This window comes from Aethalodelphis obliquidens, unplaced genomic scaffold (assembly GCF_003676395.1).
Source record: "Aethalodelphis obliquidens isolate GAN/ISIS:26980383/991018 unplaced genomic scaffold, ASM367639v1 scaffold7, whole genome shotgun sequence".
Lineage (NCBI taxonomy): Eukaryota > Metazoa > Chordata > Mammalia > Artiodactyla > Delphinidae > Aethalodelphis > Aethalodelphis obliquidens.
In genome coordinates, this window is record NW_020837951.1 from 18,959,602 (window position 1) to 18,981,228 (window position 21,627).

Consider the following 21,627-nt stretch of genomic DNA (forward strand, 5'->3'; position numbering starts at 1 on the left):
CTGTCTCCGTTAGCAGCAAGTATCTGCCTTTAAAAAGCACCTGGGAAAAAGCAATGAGTACCCTAGCAGACAAGACTTGCCTCACTGCTTCTGGGAACTGGAGGCAATACACTTAGCACCCCTAGCAGGATAGAAGAGTACAGTGTAGTGGGTCCACAGAGATACTATGTAGCAGTTAGAAAAGTCAACTACAAGTACATCATGGAGGTGGATAGAGTCTTAAAATAAAATATTGAGTGAAGGGAGAAGAAACTGAATAAAATATATATCATGGCACCATATATGTATAAATTAAAAGCTTACACATTCACCGTGACTACTACACACTTTAAAAAGTATACACATATCCTTATGATGGGGTGGGGGGAGGATAAGGGAGGGGATCAAGGGTACAAGGAAGAAACTAATATTAATAAAATAAAAATGTAACAAGAGGCTGTTGTTCCAATGATGATACTATGCTCTGAGACAGAGTATATAGCTCAACTATCCCTATAAAAATATAACTCTAAATGTAAAACTCATATCAGTATCATATGTGTATACAGTAGGCATGCAAGGAATGCTAATTGCTTGACTTTAGGATAATCTACAAAGACTGTCTAGCGTGCCTTCAAGAATTCCAAGTGGTACTGAACTCTCAGTGGCTGTTTCTAGGTTGATGTCACACATCCTCTGAGTAGCCCCCTGGATTGGTCCTGGTCCCCCTACTCCTACACACACGCACACACACACACACACACACATCCTGAACTCCTCTAGTTCAGGATGACCCACAACCAACCATCACCCCTCCCCAGCACCATGGGGTATCTGAAGCCAAGCTGACTTCCCTGAAACAGACTTCTAGACCTAAGAGTTGAGCCAGGTGGACACTGCTTAGGGACTGATTCCCACTATCAAATTTTACAGGTGGGAAACTGAGGCCAGAGAGGGCCAGAGACTTGAGGAAATCGCACAATGAGTAAGAGGCAGTTCCATGACTAGAACCAGGCTGTTTTCCTTCCGTACATGCACACATCCTCCCCCTTCCACACACGGCCTGCAATGCCCTTTATCTGACCTACCAATATAAACCAGTGGCAAGGCTGCTGAGATAGAATTTCCATGTTGATGGGGCAGATATTCACGTCTAGGGTGTTGCTCACCGGCCCCTGGGGAACTCAGACATCAGGAGGCCAGGAAATTGCTATGGGGGCCATGAGTACCCTTGCAGACTAGACAGAAGTGATAACCAACAAGGGTGTCATTTCTTAATGCATAATCATTAAGATGATCACTAAGAGTGATAGAAAGTCAGGCCCGTAGGTTGCCTAGCATCTTTGCCTCAGAGAAAGGGTGGGTGGTAGATGTAATAAAAGTGGTGGTCGGGGGAGAGGCAGGGGCATAAGTCATTTTATGAGAGTTGTCTCATATTCCTGAAGTGTAGACTACTATATCCTTCTTACAGATACTAAGAGACTTCAGAAGGCTAAGTAACTTGCCAAAATTATTCATAAAGCTAGTGAGAGGCTGAAAAGTGACTTCACAGAGTGTGTCTGTCTCCAAAGCCTTAGTTTCCCACTCCCCACCCACTCCTTAGACCCCAAGAAGACAATATGAGGTTCCATGGAGGTTTAGAGAAGGAGGAGCTTGACAAGGGGGGTAGATCCAGGAGAATTTCATGTGCCTCCACCACTTGACACAGGTCTTAAATGAAGAATATGATTGGTACAGGTGGACTGGGGAAGGGCGTTTCAGCTGGAGAGAACACAGGGATGGGAAAGCACAGTGCATGCTTGGTCCACCAAGCGGTGGTAGGATGAGAACCTCACGTGAGGGAAGTGGAGCAGAGACAGATGGGTATGAAGGATGGCTCCCTGCAGATGGAGGCAGACACAGCTAGTTTACCACCCAGTGTCCTCTGATTTGGTTCAATGAGGCAAAGTGCCCAGTTCAAAATCCCCCCGCCCCCTCCCAGACATTCTTGCAACTAGAAGTAGTTGTAAGATCCAGTTCTGGCCCATGAAACATGGGCAGAATCCAATGGCTGGAGCTTGTGGCTAACCTCTTTGGAAGGAAATGCCCCCTTTGGCATTTGGTCTTTCCTTTCCTGGCACCTGAAAACAGCTGTGACGCCTATAGGAGGAGCAGCCATCCTGTCACCTGAAATTGAAAGCAATATTCTAGAGCTGCAGATGCGAGGGCAGAAGGAAGGAGCCTCGGTCCTCGATGACTTTGTAAAACTACTTACTTTATAGTGGAGACAGATGGAAACTCAAGTAGTCTGACTCCAGAACCCACTTTACAATTGATTTGACCAGTGTCTGTGGTAGGGGGTTGGGGGAGGGTGGTCTCCTTTCATTGGAGCTCAACTCTCAGATGACTCTACGTAGGAAGCCTTGCCTGAGCCCCAGAAGAAATCAAGAGGCCCCCATTTTGTAGGTTTGTGGCTCACGGGTCTTTTCCCCCAGGCAGTTACCACAATTATTTGTGCCACTGTTTGTATAATGCCTGTGTCCATTACCAGATTCTGAGCTTTGCAAGGGTCTAGTCAATATCTCTATCTCCATTTGTCTATATCCACATTCACATCCCTATCTATATCCATATCAATATCCACATATCTATCACCTATCTATCTATCTATCTGAAACTATTGTGTCCCTAGTGCCAGCACAGTGCCATGTATGGCATAAGTCCTCAAGTCTTTGCTAAGTAAGTGAATAAATGAATGAATGCATTGAACGAAAGCCATGAGTAGAAACGATATCTTCAGGCTCCTCCATTTCCTTTATTTCTACTGAGAAGACATGGATAAACACGTTGGAGAGTCCTTGGTTCTTTATAAGAGCACCGAGAGCTCCGAGGATTCGGGGGCTGATTATTCAATGTGTCGTCTCTCCAGGGACTTCCTCTGAGCACCACCTGGCTTCTTAGGGTGCAAACCGATCCTAAGGGCATGTCTATTTCCCTCTTTAGGAGAGCTCTGGTGGAAAAAAGGTTGGTCCCGCCTGAAGTCTGGGGATCTGGTGGGTGTGATTACTGAGAGTCTTGCTCTCTGCCGTTGCCCTGACTGTCCCCCACCACTGTTCGATCCCCGGGGCTGGTGGCAGAAAGCAGCAAGGCTTTCTGCAGCTCTGAATCAGGGCTGCATTTGCATCATGCCCTGTCAAAGCCACATCAAAGGCTCGAGGTGGGTTGCCGGGTCTACACTGAAAGTCCTCGGGAGCCACAGCTCAGGGAGGCTCGGGGTTCCTGAGGCAGCCGCTGGCTACCTGGGGGACCAGGTACTTTCCTGAAGAGAACACATCATTTAGCTCTTCCTGTGATTTTACTGTAAACTCTTGGTTTATTACGCATCTAAGAGGAAGGACGGGGAAAAGAAAGAGATACAGATACAGGGGACGTTTGATCTGAAAGAAGCACAGCAAATAACACCAGGTTCTTACATGTTCAGAGCAGTGAGACACAAGCCCCCTTCTGAGAAGTGGAGACCAAGGCCCAGAGAGGGAAAGTGACTGCCCGTGGACCAGGAGGCTGAGAGGCAGGAAGAAAAATCCAAGCCTCATGATGCTTTGCCCACTGCTCTTTCCACACATCTGGACAGCCACTTTTCCTGAGACCCCCCAAAGAAGGAGGGGAGGCAGCTTCATACACTGAGGGCCACATAGCTCATGGCAAAGTGCACTTAGATGTCCTCCATTCTACCAGGTGCCAGTCACTGCATCGGGCATCTTGAAAACACAGAAATGAAAAAGCCAAGGGCTCTACCCTCACAGAGCTCCCAATCCAGTGGGGGAGACAGCTACACGCACAGCTCAAGCCAACGCCAGGCGCACTGGGAGAAGGACTAGAAGGGCACAGAGGAAGCATGGAGAGGGGGAGGATGGGAGAGATATGGTAGACTGGGAATCAAAAAAGGTCTCCTGGCCTTTGGGGTGAGCGTGTGTTCACTGGAGGAAGAAAAGTCACTGCAAGCAGAGGGATACACACGGCAAAGGCCTCAAGGCGGGGAAGTACGCGGTTACATACTGGTGAGTCAGCGCTCTGATGACTCTTAGCTTGTTTGCGGGTGACAGTTGCAGAGAACTAACTAGGAAGGTAATTCCAACCAGCCCTGAAACCCCCAAAGCCAGGAACCTGGGCTTGTTCATGTCCGAGTGCCCAGTACAGGGCTGGGCACAGAAGAACCAGGCACTGAACGAACAGCATTGGGGCCTGATTGTGGAACCTTTGGGCCTTAATGAAATGTACAAGAGTGTGAACAACGTCATCTACTACTACCTTGGAGTTTGTGTAGAAAACCCCCCACAAAGACCACTTACAAAGCAGTACCTATCAAATACCTTATATTCTGAAGCATGAACATTCTATGTCAAGACTTGAGGGCAGGTGGCCAGACTGACCCCGTCACTCACCTGCAGGCTTTAAGAAAGGGCTTGCAATTCATTCTTCCAGAGGATGAAGACGTCAAAGAACTGGAGCCTTTACAGAGAAAGCATTTGCCGGGGTGCTTTGGTTTCCTTCATCCTCATCCCATCACAGGGGAGGGGAGGGGAACGCACTTCCCCCAACCTCAATCCAAATGAAGGGTCTTTCCAGAGGCTACACAGAACGTTCCACCCGAGGCCCCTGGAGTGTGATGGGTTTGAACTCTGGTAGGGAAGGGAAAACTACCTACTGGATCCTTCAAATCTCAACTTATTTTATACTTCGTATTTCTGAAATTGAACATAAATAGGACATATTTACATTCAGAACGTATCTGCAGCATGGCGTGGCGTTTTCACTCGTTGGAGTGATTTGCAGATTTGCCCTTGCTGTCGTATTTAGACCCAGTTCCTTCCGTTTTAATTGCTGTAGGATATGCCATCATGTTTCATTTATGCATTCCTTTATTCTTTTTTTCTAAACTACAAAAGGAATGGATGATCAATACAGAGAACTTGGAATATAAAAGAGGGGATTTTTTAAAGCCTATTACACAGAGTGGTGATTTAGACGAATCAATCCTAGAAGCAGTCTGCAGCATGGAGGCTGGATTGGTGAGGCAGAAACAGGAGGCAAGAGAGAGAATCCTGGTTTGAGTTAACAATAACCTCGGCACACAAGTGATGACTGGGAGCCAGGCTTCACAGCCCGATTTTGCTCAGACTGCAAACCCCAAGCTCTTTTTCAGGATGTCATGTAATATATCAGCAATAGGGTGCCTGTCAAGACACCAAACAGGGTGTCTGTTGAAGAGATGGATTTTAAAGTTATGCTAGTCATTCTTCTATTTAGATATGGAAAAAGAAATTGCTTCAAAAAACACCTTCTGGGACCCCTGAGTTACATAAATGTAGGTGATACTCAGGGGCAAGGAGAGTCAGGAACTGCATCTTGTATCATTGCGCCAGAGCTGTTACTTCCACAGACCAATTGTATACAAGGCAGCTTGCTGAGAAAGAGGGATCAAGTTATATAAGGGGTACAGGGTGGGTCTTCTGGGAGAGAAGTGACAAGAGGACTCCACTGCTGCTCACTGAGATTTGATCAGAGGTCCAGGGAAAGGCAACAGACACCAGGAATAGAATTACCTTTAGGAAAAGGAAACACAAGCTAGCATGCAACACAGGGAAAGCTGGTTCAAGTGCAGTACTCAGGTAGAGTGAAGTGAGGTGGGCACAATTGCCTGGGCTTAAGAATGTAATTAAAAAGAACCATTACTCTGGAGACCAAGTAAGATTTTCAGCCTGGACAAGGACCTGGACCAGCAAGCACATTACTGCAGACAGGAAAACTAGCCACAGGGCTCTGCAGGACTGATCTACAACAGCTTCACTGTGTGGCAGGAAGAAGCAGGTGCTCAGAACCCAGTTTTCTCTCTGGGCTTGCAATTTATTAAAGAACTGATTCTCCTAGAACTGAGTAAGTATCTAAGGTTCCTAGAAAATCTGGAGAAGTGGCAAGAGTATTAAAATGAAAAGGAGGGCTTCCCTGGTGGCGCAGTGGTTGAGAGTCCGCCTGCCGATGCAGGGGACACGGGTTCGTGCCCCGGTCCGGGAAGATCCCACATGCCGCGGAGCGGCTGGGCCCGTGAGCCATGGCCGCTGAGCCTGTGCATCCGGAGCCTGTGCTCCGCAACGGGAGAAGCCACAGCAGTGAGAGGCCCGCGTACAGCAAAAAAAAAAAAAAGAAAAAAAAAAAAAGAAAAGGAAATACTTTCTTTCCTTCTAGTGGGAATGTAGGCTAACAAGCAATAATGAGTGTGACCTTATTCATATCCATCACAGGTTGTAGGGATTTTAGAAAAACCTTTTCTCCAGTCTATCAAACTCTATTTTCACGTACTTTCCCCAGTTCATATTTCGAAAGTCAAAAAAAGTGGGAAGCCATTGCCTAAAGCCATCCTCACCCACCACCCAAAGATAGCCTTAAAAAAGAAAAAAAAAAGAATATCTACCTATTTTTGTGAATTTCATGCATGTCTCATTGAATTAACATTGGATTATGACATTCTTAGATTATTTGATCCTTGGAATCAAAATATGGAAGTGGCAGAGGAAAAGAAGCTGAAAGCATTAAGCTCTAGGAACCGTCTGATATTAACGGAACTCACTTCTAGTACTGATGCTGTCCTACCCGACGGGGCTAATCTACAAATCCCAGAAGGCTCTCCTTGCTCAGATGGAGTAAGGCAGAATGGAATTTATGCAGGTGAATGCGAATTCTTGCTCTGCTATTGATGAGCTCTGTGACCTGGGGCAAAATACGTAAACTCTTGAAGCTTGTCATGGGTACAATCACACAGACTTTATACTAGTAATATCAGTTCTGGGTATTTTATGAGATAACACTTACTAGAAGGTGGTGGGAACACAGTAAATAGTGGATGCAGGAGATGTGTTATCCATCTTTTCCTCCCTCATTCCTGCATTCCTCTGACTCTACCCTGGAAAATCCAATTTGTGGATTACAGGCTAGGCATGAGGGATGGTGAGTAGCTGTGGCAAGCATTCCTACACGTTCCCCCAAGGGATGCTCTCAGCGAGTGTACCTATCACCCACGCAGCCCTGGGGGAACTAGGCTGCAAGTTGGGGTCTCCAGCCAGGTCCCTGGTGCTGTGCGAGGCCATGGTACTCTAAGATAAGGTGGAGATCCCCAAACGCCTATATCTCTGCCGCAGGCAATCCCATCGAGCTGAATAGCTCCAGCATTCTAATTGGGTGTGGGAGTTTATGTTAATAGATGCTAATATCAGTTTGAAAAATTGAGAGGTATTCTCATAATACCATGTATTTGAACTGTCTCCTAAACATGCATATATGCATTATCTCTTTTGGTCTTTCCAAAAACTCATGAGGCTCGCTGGGCAGGTACAGGTATCTCACCTTAGCAGGTAAAGAAACTGTAGCTGAAAAGTGAAGCATTTTGCTCATGGTTACAAAATTAGTAAGTAGTAGAAGTGAAGCCAAACCCAGAGGGTTCATCTTTATAGAGACATATTGGGTCAAGGGTATCCTCAGTTTTTATATCCATCCATGTCTCTGGGTATCAGCAGTATGACTTATTTTAGTGCCTGGTCATTGTGTCCTGTCATATGCCCCACAGGTTACCCATCCCATCTCACTGCTAAGTGCATTTATTAGTAGCCATGAGATTGTTAAAGAAATGCAAAGGGAAAAAAAAGGAGAAGTAATCACAATTCTTTTAATTCATACTTCATGTTAACACTTGCTGCAAATGATACACTCCCAGCTCTGTAGTAGTTTTTGAAGCCAAGATCCTGGATATCCCAGTATATGCTAGGAGAGAATTATATTAACTTATTATTTCATCTGAAATTAAAACAGCAAGTATTCTGATGAACAGGAAGACATCTTCATTAAGAAAAACATGTTAAATATGGAAAAGTATAAAAACGAAATATTCCATAATTCCAAAGTATGTATGTGTGTTTGTGTGTATGTGTGTTTCTGTGCTTTCCTTCTTTTCTCTGCTTATGAAACTTGTGACCCTGGGCTTCCCTGGTGGCGCAGTGGTTGAGAGTCCGCCTGCCGATGCAGGGGACACGGGTTCGTGCCCCGGTCCGGGAAGATCCCACATGCCGCGGAGCGGCTGGGCCCATGAGCCATGGCCACTGAGCCTGCGCGTCCGGAGCCTGTGCTCTGCAACGGCAGAGGCCACAACAGTGAGAGGCCCGCGAACCACAAAAAACAAAACAAAACAAAACTTGTGACCCTGACTCTATTCCACTTACACTCACACTCTGTGGGCAGGAGAATCATAAATCCTACTGTTACCTCCTTTCTACTTACAGAGTGCAGTGTGGGGACACCATGACTAGGAATCTTATTTGGCCAAAGATGCCGAAAAGCTGCTGTTTCAAAATTTCCTCCTGGTCTTTTCGTAAGCATCACTGGGTCCATGCTTTATGATGGTACCCCTTCCTTTAAAAGTAGACAGGTTCTGGGGGACTGCCAGTTCCCCCAAAGAGACCTCCATTTATCAGGCAAAGTTGAGTTTTTACTCGTCACATAAGGGAGAACATCACCTTGAGAGGGTTCTAGTGTATCTCAGAAAGGGGAGGTCAAGGGTGTAGTCAACAGTGTAGGATAGGAAAGTCCTGAAGGGTGTGTTCATGAGTAAACAGTTGTTTGATGAGCAAGAGTGTTTGCCCTGTTGAGTAATCTACTGTCCTGAGAAAGGTGATATTTGCCCAGGTGAGCATTCAATCATCCTGAGCAGAATAAGCTGCTGAGGTTAAATGAGGTTATTTACTGGTTTGCAGCTTTATCTTTCTGGGGAAAAATTTTCTGGAACAAATTATAAAGTCACGTTGGGCCTCAGCTTCAAGTCCTGATCACTGAGCTCTAGAAGTGCAGGTACCTCCATCCACCCTGGAAACCAGAGGATGAACCAAGAGAGGAAAGACTGCTCTCCATCCTCACCGAGCCCTGCTCCCATGATGGGAATGCTCACACAGTGGGCTGCCTTAGAGAATTAATATCTGTATTAATATGAGAGGATGAAGATGTGTTTGAGTGGTGCGTGTGTGTGTGTGTGTGTGTGTGTGTGTGTGTGTGTGTGTGAAAGGAGGGGGGTGGAAATCAGGAAGAATCCTCAATTTCTACTTCTCACTGGCAACAATAATTTAATAATCATCAAACTTGGATATTCACCAAACTGGAGGAGGGAGTGTATGGTTTAGCTCCCAGAGGGACATTTGGCAATGTCTGGAGACATTTTTTGCCATCTCAAGGGGGAGAACAGTGTCATTGGCATCTAATGAGGAGAGGACAAGGACGCCGCTCAGCATCTTGCAAAGCACGGGACAGCCCAGCCCCCGCCTGCAACAAAGCACTGTCCAGCCCACGATATCAAGTGTGCAGAGGTTGAGGAACCCTGAATTATAAAAAAATAAAGGTTCAGGGCTTCCCTGGTGGCGCAGTGGTTGAGAGTCCGCCTGCCGATGCAGGGGACGCGGGTTCGTGCCCCAGTCCGGGAAGATCCCACATGCCGTGGAGCGGCTGGGCCTGTGAGCCATGGCCGCTGAGCCTGCGCGTCCAGAGCCTGTGCTCCGCAAAGGGAGAGGCCGTGGCAGTGAGAGGCCCGCGTACCGCAAAAAAAATAAATAAATAAATAAATAAAGGTTCACTCAGGACATACGAAGAAGGAGGGCAGAAGCAGGGACCAGGAGACAGGAAAGCAAGGACAGGGAACATGAGGACCCTCTGGAAAGCAGTCAACTTAAAAAGTGGCTTAGAACAATATCGTACATACTGTTAGTAATCCTTTATAATGGTTCAGCATTGTAGTGAAGCACCATTTCTGTTTAACATTCTAATATTATGGGACAATTATCTATCAGAGAGGACGGGGGGTACCCAAACTCACACAGCAATGTAGCATGAGAGCTGGGTCTTGAACTTAGGACATCTAATTGTTTACTCTTCCATACCATGCATTGCGCTCAGCGAGCTCATCCAATTACAGTCTATAAAAATACATTCCAGAAGATCTATTGCATAAATTAACTATTCTCCTTTGAATCCTGGAGATCAGAATCTCCATTTGCCCGTATAATTGGTGTTTTAAACAGCTTCCATAAAACTCCAGTGATCTGTGTAAACTACCCATGATGCAATAGCGGTTTACTTGAGCAAGAGACAGTCAGTCATAAAATAAAAGTATCAATGACATCTTGCTGGTGGCATCAAAACAATAAAATATAATCCTAATGTCACTTGCTTCCTCCAGCCCTTTAAAATCCAGATAAAGTTGACTCAAATCACTAACTTCATGCTCCATGGAAAAGCAAAGCCTGTAAGATTTCTGCAGATTTCCAGGGAGGGATTGCATTCTGACGTCTCCAAATCTGGGTTCCTCATTTTTCAAGTGCTGTTTATTCCACATTGCTACAAACCAGACAAGAAATCCAGCCCTTCCTCAATTCCTACATTCACTTTCACACACACGTGTGGCATCTTGCACAAAGAGCTGATAAGTATAGTATACTTACTTGAAGATTTACATAGGAGATAGGAAAGGGGTTACATACCAACAACTTCAAATTGAACATTAAAGATCTTCCTTGTGAAGCTTTCCTCTGGCCACCCTGCCACAAGGGAATTCCCATGGGATGTTTTTCCCAGGGTCACCTGGAAGCGGTAGAGGCACTCCCTCCATGTACTCATAGACCAAGGGACGTGGAGAGCAAAGCACTGGTTTCATTGCAGCCCTAACCTGGCCCCTCAGCCAGCCAACCTGAGCAATGGCGACTCTCAGAACCTGCCAGTGGCTCTGCCTTTACCCCATGTAGTCCTCAGTCACAGACCAGCTCTCTAGTCCCTCCTTCCCCCCACCCCCGGCTCCCTTATATGTCCCTGATTTCTCCTTTTCCTCATTGATACAGATAGAGACATATCTCTAAATTCCTCTTAGGTTCCCAAGTTGGACAGCTTAGCCCGTTTTTCTTTTGCTTGAGCTCTTACCAACCCTCTTGGAGTCTTACCTGCCACTCAGAGTGACTTGACATGGGAGCTTTCCAAATAAGAAGAATCCCTTGATAGATGAATTCTGGCACCAGCTATTAAGACAATAAAAAGTTTACTGAGTTAGAAAACAAAAATATACAATACCTCCAAGACATTTTTTTTCACAGAGGAAGGTACATAAATATACCTCCCTGAAAAGCTGAGGCCAGGGGTGGAAGAGATCATAAAGTCCTGTCAAATGCCCCATTCAGTAGTTGTCACTCTTTGATCCACCTCCAAGAAGGGCCTGACCAGCCTCTGCCTAATGGAGAGTCATTCTTTGCCAAGGCAATTCTGACCCACTGTACCTGCCATCATTGGACCTGGTTCCATCACAGGATGAGGGACAGGTGATACTTTTTATGGCTCCCACGGCACAGGTGCAAATGTTTTAGCAAAGAATTTGAGAGTCTTCACTCTTTGGAAGCCACCTAAACCTCTAGCCTTCCCTCCTTCTTCTCTCCCCTACACACTCTGGTTTTCATGCCTCCGGCCTTTGTATATGTTGTTTTTCCTGCCTGGAATTCTCTTTGTCATGTTTCTAAACCTGGAAAAGTTCTGTTCATCTCTAAAATCCACTGCAACTTCCCCAGGTAGAGCAGTTCAATTGCTCCTTTGTTTTCTGGGAGGTCTCCTACATATCTTTATTATATAGCACATAGCAGACCATACTGGAAGGTTTTGTTAAATCCTCAACCTTCCCCTACTACATAAAAGAAACTTCATCATCGATTTCTCCAGCTTTTAGCACAAGGCCTAGGCCACTGTGCATAATATACATTATTACTGAATTACTGTACTGAATTACTGCACAAAAACTGTATCCCCTCTTTGACAGCCTTCAAATGCATGAAGACAATGACCTTGCCCATCCTATTCATCTCTTCTCCACCGAGACTCCTAGAATCTTTCACTAATCCTTCCTTCACATGGACCCTGGCTCCCTCTCCATCTTTGTCCCCCTCCCTTGTATACATTCCCATTTCCCAAGGTCACTCTGACAACTGGGACACAATGTCATACTTTCAGGAGAGCCCTGCAGCTTCTCAAGAACTGGCACCTGGAGGAAGAAGTGCTCATGTAAATATTCAGGACTGCACTCCCCTACAAGAGCAGGGATAGGGGCCCTCAGATCAGGCAGGGCCAGGCTCCTAGACCTGCCTCAACATTAGATGGGGTCCTTGGGTACATTTGCCACACACCTGGCCAACTCCAGAGTCCTCACAGCTCTGAGCTCTGTCCTGTGCACTCTACTTGCACAACTGCCAACTTCCAGATTTTTTTCTGCATAGCTGGAAGGATATTTACATTTTTTAAATAAAATTTTGTCATCTCACACATGCCATTTTGTAAACTGTTTTTCCATGCAAAAATCATGCTGTGCACAAGTACCTTTCCAGGTTATTAAAGACACATCTAACACAGGGATTCTTAACATAATGTTCCATGGACTGACTTTAGGAAAATTGAGATTTCTAAAATTGAAAGTTGACGTTTATGTGTATGTGCATATATGGCTTTTTATGGGGAGAAGATCTACGGTTCCTGGAGACTCAAAAGCGTCCATGAGCCAAAAATTAAGAGCAACCCATCATCACTTTTATTGGACACACAATATTCCACTATACGATTGTGCCACGCTTTATTTTAAAAATCCCCTCTTGTTGGACATCTAGGCTGTTTCCACTGCATTGACACTACAAGGAATTCTTCTCTGGCTCTTCCTGTGGACACAGGTGCTCATTCATTCATTCCTTCAGATGAATCCCAAGAAGAGAATTGTTTGCCTAAAGGACATGAACCTTCTGAAGGCAATTCTCTGGTTCTTATTTGATTCCTATTTGAAGGTTCTAGCCCTTGGTTTTTCAAGTCCAACTCTGGACCATCTCAAGCTCTGCTCTGAAGCTCCCCCCCAGTGCAGCATCATCTCAAGTCTGCTTTCATCCAGCCACCCTTTGCTCCAGTCAAGTGACTTCATGGCGAGCTCCTCTGGCTTCTCTCAGCTACAGGCAGCCTCCCTGAATGGATCTGAGACAGACCATTGGACTCAGTCTCTACAGACTTTTGCTCAAGCTACATCTCTGTCACATACTATCTGTGAAATCTTTGCCAATTCACTCAACTCCTCTGTGTGACTGGAGATGATCATTTTTGCCCTAAGAATAAGTGTCTCATTTTACAAGTGAAAAATGTGACCCTGACATGATGTGACTTATTCAAATAATGACCTTCTTTGCACTCCAGGCTCTAGAAGGACACGTGAGGATTTAGAAACCGAGGCATCCCTTGGAATTTCCTTATGAACTATCTTGGCATTTCCCTACTTTCCACCAGAGGCATAATGAAAAGCTTCAAATTTCCAAAGAGGCATTTAGTGATGTGAAATTAACCATGTGAGTCACAAAGCAATTCAATTCTGGATTAACTGATTGAGAGATTATTTCAAACCTTCTCAAAATGGGGCGGGGGAGGGGAAGACTAATCGTTTTCAAACTGAAACCTGAAACCTTTAGGGAAAAATCTCCATGTGCTCTTTTCCACCTTCTTCTCCACCGTGAGTTATGTCTGCCAAAGCACTAGGTGAAAGCTATGGGGTGAGCCCTGAGCCACAGGAACGCATCTGCAGAGACAGGTAGCTGGGGAGACAGAGGAGAAGTTCTGAGTCTCTAGGCAGAGCTTCACTCGTAATGGCAAAGCTCTAGCCTCACAGCCTGGTGTCCTCTAAACAACCCTACGTGTCCCAACATGACAATGGTACTACCTGCTTTAGGACTGCACTAGATAGATAGAGTATAGGTTTGGCTGGTGTAACATAGACCCAAATTGGCAATGGTACAAGCAAGGTTATGTGTTAGTTCTCTTTCCGGGGCTGGGATGATGCCTCCATGATTATCAGGGCAGCAGATCACAGCATCCACTGGAGTCCACTGCCTGTGCTGCTTGGACCCACTTCTTCATATTAGTTCTGGAAACATTCCTTCAGGATTCTAAAAGGTTTATAGGGAAAGTACAGCCCCGACCATCCTGCTATTTGTCTTGGGGCTTTAAGTCAGTCATCATTCACTGCTCCGCTATGCATTCTAGATTTTCCCTAACCCTCAGCTAGAAGTTAATGGCATGACCCATTCACCCATTCATCCTGGAAGAGTCTGAGGCCATGGTCACCTGCCCTCCTTAGACTGTGACTGCTGCATTTGTCCATTTACTATCAAGATGGGGTAGAAGAGGGCTTCCCTGGTGGCGCAGTGGTTGAGAGTCCGCCTGCCGATGCAGGGGACACGGGTTTGTGCCCCAATCCGGGAGGATCCCACATGCCGCGGAGTGGCTGGGCCCATGAGCCATGGCCCCTGAGCCTGTGTGTCCGGAGCCTGTGCTCCGCAACGGGAGAGGCCACAGCAGTGACAGGCCCGCGTACCACAAAAAAAAAAAAAAAAAAAAAAAAAAAAAAAAAGATGGGGTAGAAGAACACCAGCAGAATGCCAAAGTGGATCACCTGGAGGCCAAACATTACTTCTTACCATTACTGAGCACTTTCTCCTCCTTATCAGAAATAACTATCTTCATCAGGATGGTGACTCCTCTTCTTGCATGATGCTCCCCTGGGACAAGGAGCCCAAAGCTCCCTGGAAACAGTAATAGACTATATTTCAATGGTCTCTCTCCATGTTCCCTTGAAAGTATTCCCTTTTGTTAACCAAGACCTCCAAACACTCAGTGTTCAGATTTTCCATAACGGATGCATAAATTCTCCAAGTGAGGATACTCTCACTGCTACCTCCCTTGGTTCCCAGTCCATATATTCTACCTTTTGAGGGCACAGTGACATACAAAGATCATTGATTTAGAATATACACTGCAGCCTGGAAGATGACACATCATTCTAACACTAGGGCCTCAGCTGTGTCTTCAACAAGCCATTCCATCACTCTATTAGGTTGGCAATTTCTGGATGAGTGGAATGTGATATGATAAGTGAATCTCCAAAGCCTCTTTAACTGTAGAGTGGGTCCCCCCTCTCCCAGTCTGACACACTGTTACATGGGATCCACTGGCAGTGAATGGTACAGTCTTAAAGCTCCCAGATAGTGATACCAGGTGAGGCCCGGCAGGCAAGAAAGGCAAAGCCACACCTGACCTATGTACCTATTCCTATCAAAAGGAATCACTGCCCCTTCAAAGTGAATCTTCCTAGGGTTCATCTCCTGCCCCCTAGGAAGAGTGTGTATGTGTTGTTAACACCTCTAACGTACTTGACAGTTCTTACATATATGGTCCAATTATCACGACATCATGAATATAAGTGTGATATTCTTCCTAATGTTCAGACAGTTCAGGTTTCCTCGGAATATATTATGACAGAGGGAAAGAGAGCTAAGATAGCCCTGGGGCATGACTAATGTATACTATTGTATGTTCTAAGTGAATACAAACTGTATCTCACTCCCTTTTCTGATAGGGATGGAAAGAACACATTTGTCATACAAGTGGCCACATTCCATGTATCTAAGACCCTGTTAATGACCCTATTAAAGGTACCACATCTTGTATAACAGCTGCAAGTAGAGTGCCATCTAGGTTGAGTTTGCAGTAGACTCGATCATCCTCCAGGAACCATCTGACCTTTGTAGGGGCCACACTGATGAATTAATGGCAATAAGGACAACCAACCCTATGTCCTAGGTCTTTAAGGTGACACTGATCTCTGTCACTTCCCACAGCATGAAATATTGTGTTGACAATACAAGGGAAACTAGAAAACATTTTGAATGGAACGACAATAGTACCACATATGAAAATTTGTAAGAAACAGATGACACAGTGCTTAGAGGTGAAAGATTACACCATTAATTTTAAATCCTTTTAATTTTCTAATGTAAGTATGCAAAGGTAAAATTTCCCTCTATGTTCCAGTTCAAATGCTGTCTAGTTTACTTCGTATTATCTTATTGGACCTATGGATTATTTAGAAGTATGTTGTTTAATTTCCAAATATTCAGGAATTACCATTTTGTTACTGATTTCTAATTTAGTTCTGCTATTGTCAAATAATATACTCTGCATGATTTCCGTACTTTTAAATTTATTGAGAACTGTCTCATGGTTCAGCACACAGTCAAGTCTATCTTGGTGGATGTGCCATGAGTTCTGAACAGAATGAGTATTCTGCTCTCATGGGTAGAGTGTTTGACAAATGTCATTTAGGTCAATTTTGTTGATGTGTTCAATTCTTCTATACCTTTAGTAATTTTCTGTCTCATTTCATAGGAAGAGCATGAAGAGCTCTTTGTAGGAAGAGCAATGTTAAAGTCTCCAAATATAATTGTGGATTTACCTAATTCTTCTTTCTGTTCTGTCCATTTTTGAGTCATGTATTTTAAAGCTCTCTTAATTGGGTAGTTTAGGATTATGTCTTCCTAATGAATTACCCTCATGTTCCTATAAAACGTCCCTCGTTAGTCTTGATAATATTCTTTGTTTTGAATTCTACTTTGTCTGGTATTAATATAGCCAATTCTTCTTTCTTATGATTAGTATGTGCACATTACATCTTTTTTCAATACTTTGAATTCTAACTTATCCGTGTCTTTGTGTTTAAAGTGATTTCCTTATAAGCAGCACACAGTCGGTCTTGCATTTTTATCCAGTCTGGACTGATTTCTGCCTTTTAATGGGAAGTTTACCATTTATATTCAATATAATTAATAATATAATTAGGTAAATTTACCTTCTTGTTATTTGTTTTGGATTTGGCCCCAACGTTCTTTGTTCCCTCTTTTCTTTTTCCCTGTCTTCTTTTGGATTAATTGAATATTTTTTATCTTTCTAGTTTAATTCCACTATTGGGTTATAAGCAATACTTCTTTGTTTATTTGTTTGTTCACTAGGGTTCACAATATGCGTCTCTAACTTATCACAATCTACCTTCAATTAATATTATACTACTTCACATATAAATTAAAAACCTTGTAATAGTATACTTCCATTCACCTCCTCATGTACTTTGATAAATTTTATCATAAAATTTATTCTCACATAGATTAAAATCCACAATATATTGGTTTGATTTTGCTTTCAGTAATCAATCATTTTTACAGAAACGTAATATACTTAAATTTTAAAATTATGTTACATTTACCATTCCTGGAGCTTTTCATTTCTCCCTGTAGATCCAAATTTTCATCATTTATTTTCCTTCCATGTGAAGAACTTCTTTTTTAACATTTCTTGTAATCCAGGTCTGCTAGCCAAAAATTCTCTGTTTTTTTTTTTCTGAAAAAGTCTTTGTTCTGTTTTCAATATTGAAGAATATTTTCGTCAGATATATAAATCTAGTTTTACAGTTTCTTTTTTCTTTCAGCATCTTGAAGACGTTTTTCTATTCTTCTGGCATGCATGGTCTTTTTTTTTTTTTTAATTTATTTTTGGCTGCATTGTGTCTTCGTGGTTTGGTCTTAGTTGCTGCGTGGGCTTTCTCCAGTTGCCGCCAGCGGGGGCTACTCTTCATTGCCATGCGCAGGCTTCTCATTGCGGTGGCTTCTCTTGCTGCAGAGGTTGGGCTCTAGGCGCGCGCGCTTCAGTAGTTGTGGCATGCAGGCTCAGTAGTTGTGGCGCACGGGCTTAGCTGCTCCGCGGGATCTTCCCGGACCAGGGATCAAACCCATGTCCCCTGCATTGGCAGGCAGATTCTTAACCACTGCGCCACCAGGGAAGTCCCTGGCATGCATAGTCTTTGATGAGATATTGGATTAATACATTTATTCCTCTATACATAATTTTTTTCTGGCTGTTTTTAAGATTTTTCTCTTCATCTCTTGTTTTCAGAAATTTAATTAATTTAATTAATACGCGTTTTGTGTGTTTTTCTTTGTGTTTTTCCAGCTTGAGATTTGATGAACATCTTGGATCTGTGGATTTATATTTTTTAATCAAATTTGTAAAATTCCTTGTCATTATCCTTCAAATGTTTCTGTATACATATGAATTTAATATATGACAAATGTGTTTTTTAAGTCAGTGGCAAACATACATCCTATGAAATAAATGGTTTGGAACCTTTATTTTTTTCCTCTACTTCACTCCATTCACAAAATTAACTGCTTTTATATTAACAACCTCACGTAAAGAACAGAAATATAAAAGCTTTCCGTGAAAATAAAAGGATTAGTTTAAGAACTTAGTGTAAAATATTCAAGTTATTGCCCTAGCAAAACCTGTATGTATTTATACAAAAATTACTGGCCCTGATTACACTTAACTATTGGCCAGCTGGGCAGGCACCCCCCAGCCATCCCCCAAATCAGATCTGCCATATGTGATTGTGTGGTTTATGACAACCGTGTTCCAAATATTTTTTTTATCAGCTGTTCTTTGAAATAAAAATGATGAAAATCATGTGTTTCTTTTAAAAAAATGTTCCCTTGTATCTGGTTCAACTGCAACATATAGTAAAACAATAACAATAATGTTTTAAACAAAATAGAAATCTATTTCTCTCTCATGTTAACATAGCAGTTCAAGGTTTATACAGAGGCTTGAATATCATCAGGTACGCAGACTCCATCCCTCTTACTGCTTTGTGACTTCCAGCTTGTGATCCAAGCTCCATATATCTTACCCATTTATCTATTTTATTTTAGCCAGCCAGGAGGAGAAACAGAGGAGAAAATCACGCCCCTCCCTTTAAAAATATTTCCTGAAAAAATGTCAACACTAATTCCATTTATACCCTACGGACAGAATTTAATAACATGGCCATGTCTAACTACAAGGAAGTCTGGGGAATGAGGTTTTGTCCCGGGCTACGGTTTCCAGGTAATTTTCAGGTGCTGCATTACTGAAGGAGGAGGACAGATATTAGGGGACAAATAGCCTTTCTGTATTGCTCATTCTTTCCTTCAACAAAACCGTCTGGCCACCAATATATAAGGCACTAGTAACAGACTCTAAGAATGAACTTACATACAGTCCCTCCCACATGTAACTAAGAACATGTACCTTTTATTCCCTGCCTACAGCCTATTTTCAACCAGTTTTGTGTGTAATTATATTTTGCTGGTTTAGTTCCTACGAATCACCATTACTAAGCTCCACATAGAACTCAGCACTACATTACGCACCATGGGAGATCCTTGAGTGTTAGAACGAAAGAAAACTTCAGAGATCATTTAATCCTTTGTGGTTAAGAAAACTGAGGTCCAGAGAGAAGGGACTTACCCAAGATGCCTGCTTCAATCTCTCTGCTGGCAGGGACTCAGATATCTATCTCCAATCACCACACAGTTGGTCAGGACTCTGCAATTCAAGAAGTAAAAGCTGAGCTTCCCTCAGGATTCCCCTGCTGTGTGAGTCACAGAGAAAAACCCCTGGGGACAGCCAGCAATTAGCAAAGCTGCTGCTCTAAGAAAGCAGCTTGCTAGGCACTTGAACTTCTCACTATTAAATGGGAATTGATCCCACCTAGACTGCTAAAATATCTTTCATACCAGCATCTGTACCTGGAAAGAAACCAGTTAGCGGAACGTGCTGGATTTAACACCATAATCCAACACCAGCTGTGTGTCCTTGAGCACATTGCTTAACCCCACTGAGTTTCAAATTTCTTACCTCTAACTTGGAGGTGATCATCCCTATACTATTGTACTAAAAGGATCTAGTGAAATACCATAGATAATACCTTGAGCACAATACCCGGTACTTGATAAATGTAACTTTGATTCAATTACATTCATGTATCATTGCTTCCAGGAAGAACTTCCTTTACCAAAACCATTTTGGATGAGTCACTACCTCAAATCCTTCAATGGCTCCCAATCACTTACAGAAGAAAGTCCAAACCCCCAGCCTGATGTTCAAAGTCTTTTCTTAAAAAAGGGAAGCTTTGATAAATCCAAGATGGAGCTAAAACATAAGTCAACTGACTCTTGTTCTAATAATCCCTGAACAAATAACTACAGTAAGATGTAGAAGGTTCTACAAGAGAGATTAATATACAGCCCTGGGGTGGAAGGGAGGACCATTTGTCAAAATAATGCTTACATCTTCTCAGCCATTCCCGTCCAGGGATTGGAACACATCCTAAAAGAATAACTGTAGTCATTTCTAGGTGGCAGAGTTGTGGGTAGTTTTTAATAATTTTGTTATCAGTTTGAGTATTTTACATCAGCAGCAAAACATTTTTCATCGGTGTAATAAAAGTAATATGATAATGACAGTAACATATGGTGCCTATAACTGAAGGAAGTAATGAAGAGGGAAGTCTGTGAATGAAGTCCGATATTAGGACATTTAACGACAAGATAACCCCAGTAGTCCCTGGGGTCATAAGAAAGTACATGTCACACAAAGGATCACTGCCAGTTTATTCTATCTCAAGTCCCAAGGTCATTTTTCTTTTTCTGAGACTCTATGGCTACATCTTGAGGCTAGACTTGCAATTGAAGGGCACTCCTCAGCTCTAAGATAAGCGGCCAACAAGAGATTCAGATCTAAAATATAACAGAAAATCATGCAAATCAATAAGAAACAGAAAGCCGCCCCAATAGAAATATGGTAACAGGATACAAACAGTCAACTTCAGAAGAGGAAGCCTCAAAAGCTAACAAGCTTTAAAGAGATGTGCAAAATCATCAGCAATTAGAGAAATGCAAATGACGTTTTGAACCTAGGAAAAATTATAAGCATTTTGCACTAGCAAAAACAATAAAAAAAAGGAAAAATACTGTGCCATAAACTTGGTTGGTGAGGTTGTGGAGAAATTGGAACCCTATACATTGTTGGTGGGAATGCAAAATGGTGCAGCCGCTATGGAAAACATGATGGAGGTTCCTCAAAAAATTAAAAATATAGTTACCATAGGATCCAGGAATCCCACTTCTGGGTATATATCCAAAAGAACCGAAATCAGAATCTTGAAGAAATATCTGCACTCCCATGTTCAATACAACACTATTCACAATAACTAAGGTATGGAAACAACCTGAAAGTCCATTGACACATGAATAGATAAAGAAAACATGGTACATACATACAATAGAATATTATTCAGCCTTAAAAAAGAAGGAAATCCTGCCATATATGACAACATGGATGAAGCTGGAGGACATTATGCTAAATGACATAAGCCAGCCACAGAAGAACAAATACTGCATGATCCTACTTATATGAGGGACCTAAAATAGTCAAACTCAGGGAATTCCCTGGTGGCCCAGTGGTTAGGACTCCACGCTTTCACTGTCAAGGGTGTGGGTTCAATACCTGGTCGGTGAACTGAGATCTCACAAGCCACGCAGTGTGGCCAAAAAAAAAGAAGTCCAACTCATAGAAGTAGAGAATAGAATGACGGCTGCCAGAGGCTAGGGAGAGTGGAAAATGGGGAGTTGCTCAGTGGGGATAAAGTTCAGTTATGCAAGATGAATATGTTCTGGAGCTCTGCTGTACAGCACAGTGCCTGTAATCAACAATACAGTATTGTATATTTAAAGATTTGTTAGGAAGGTAGGACCCATGTTAACTGTTCTTACAAAACAATCAATAATAGTAATAATTACCCAAAGAGGCTCAAGGAAACTTTTGCAGGTGAAAGAAAAACAAAACACAAAACCGAACTAGTAGTGATGTGGGAACTAA

At 43.2% G+C, this 21,627-nt stretch overlaps 1 long non-coding RNA gene across 2 annotated transcripts in view; it reads right to left on the reverse strand.

The window, feature by feature from the left end:
• Positions 1–21,627, reverse strand: part of LOC113619775 (uncharacterized) — a 187,672-nt gene that overhangs the window by 20,413 nt on the left and 145,632 nt on the right. The window contains exons 4-7 of one of the 2 annotated variants that reach the window (XR_003432526.1): positions 19,216–19,293; positions 14,520–14,624; positions 10,980–11,054; positions 6,826–6,916 (exon numbers count right to left, since the gene is read on the reverse strand). This is a non-coding gene — a long non-coding RNA (uncharacterized LOC113619775). The remainder of the gene's footprint in view (positions 1–6,825; positions 6,917–10,979; positions 11,055–14,519; positions 14,625–19,215; positions 19,294–21,627) is intronic. The other variant, XR_003432525.1, reaches the window with a different exon arrangement.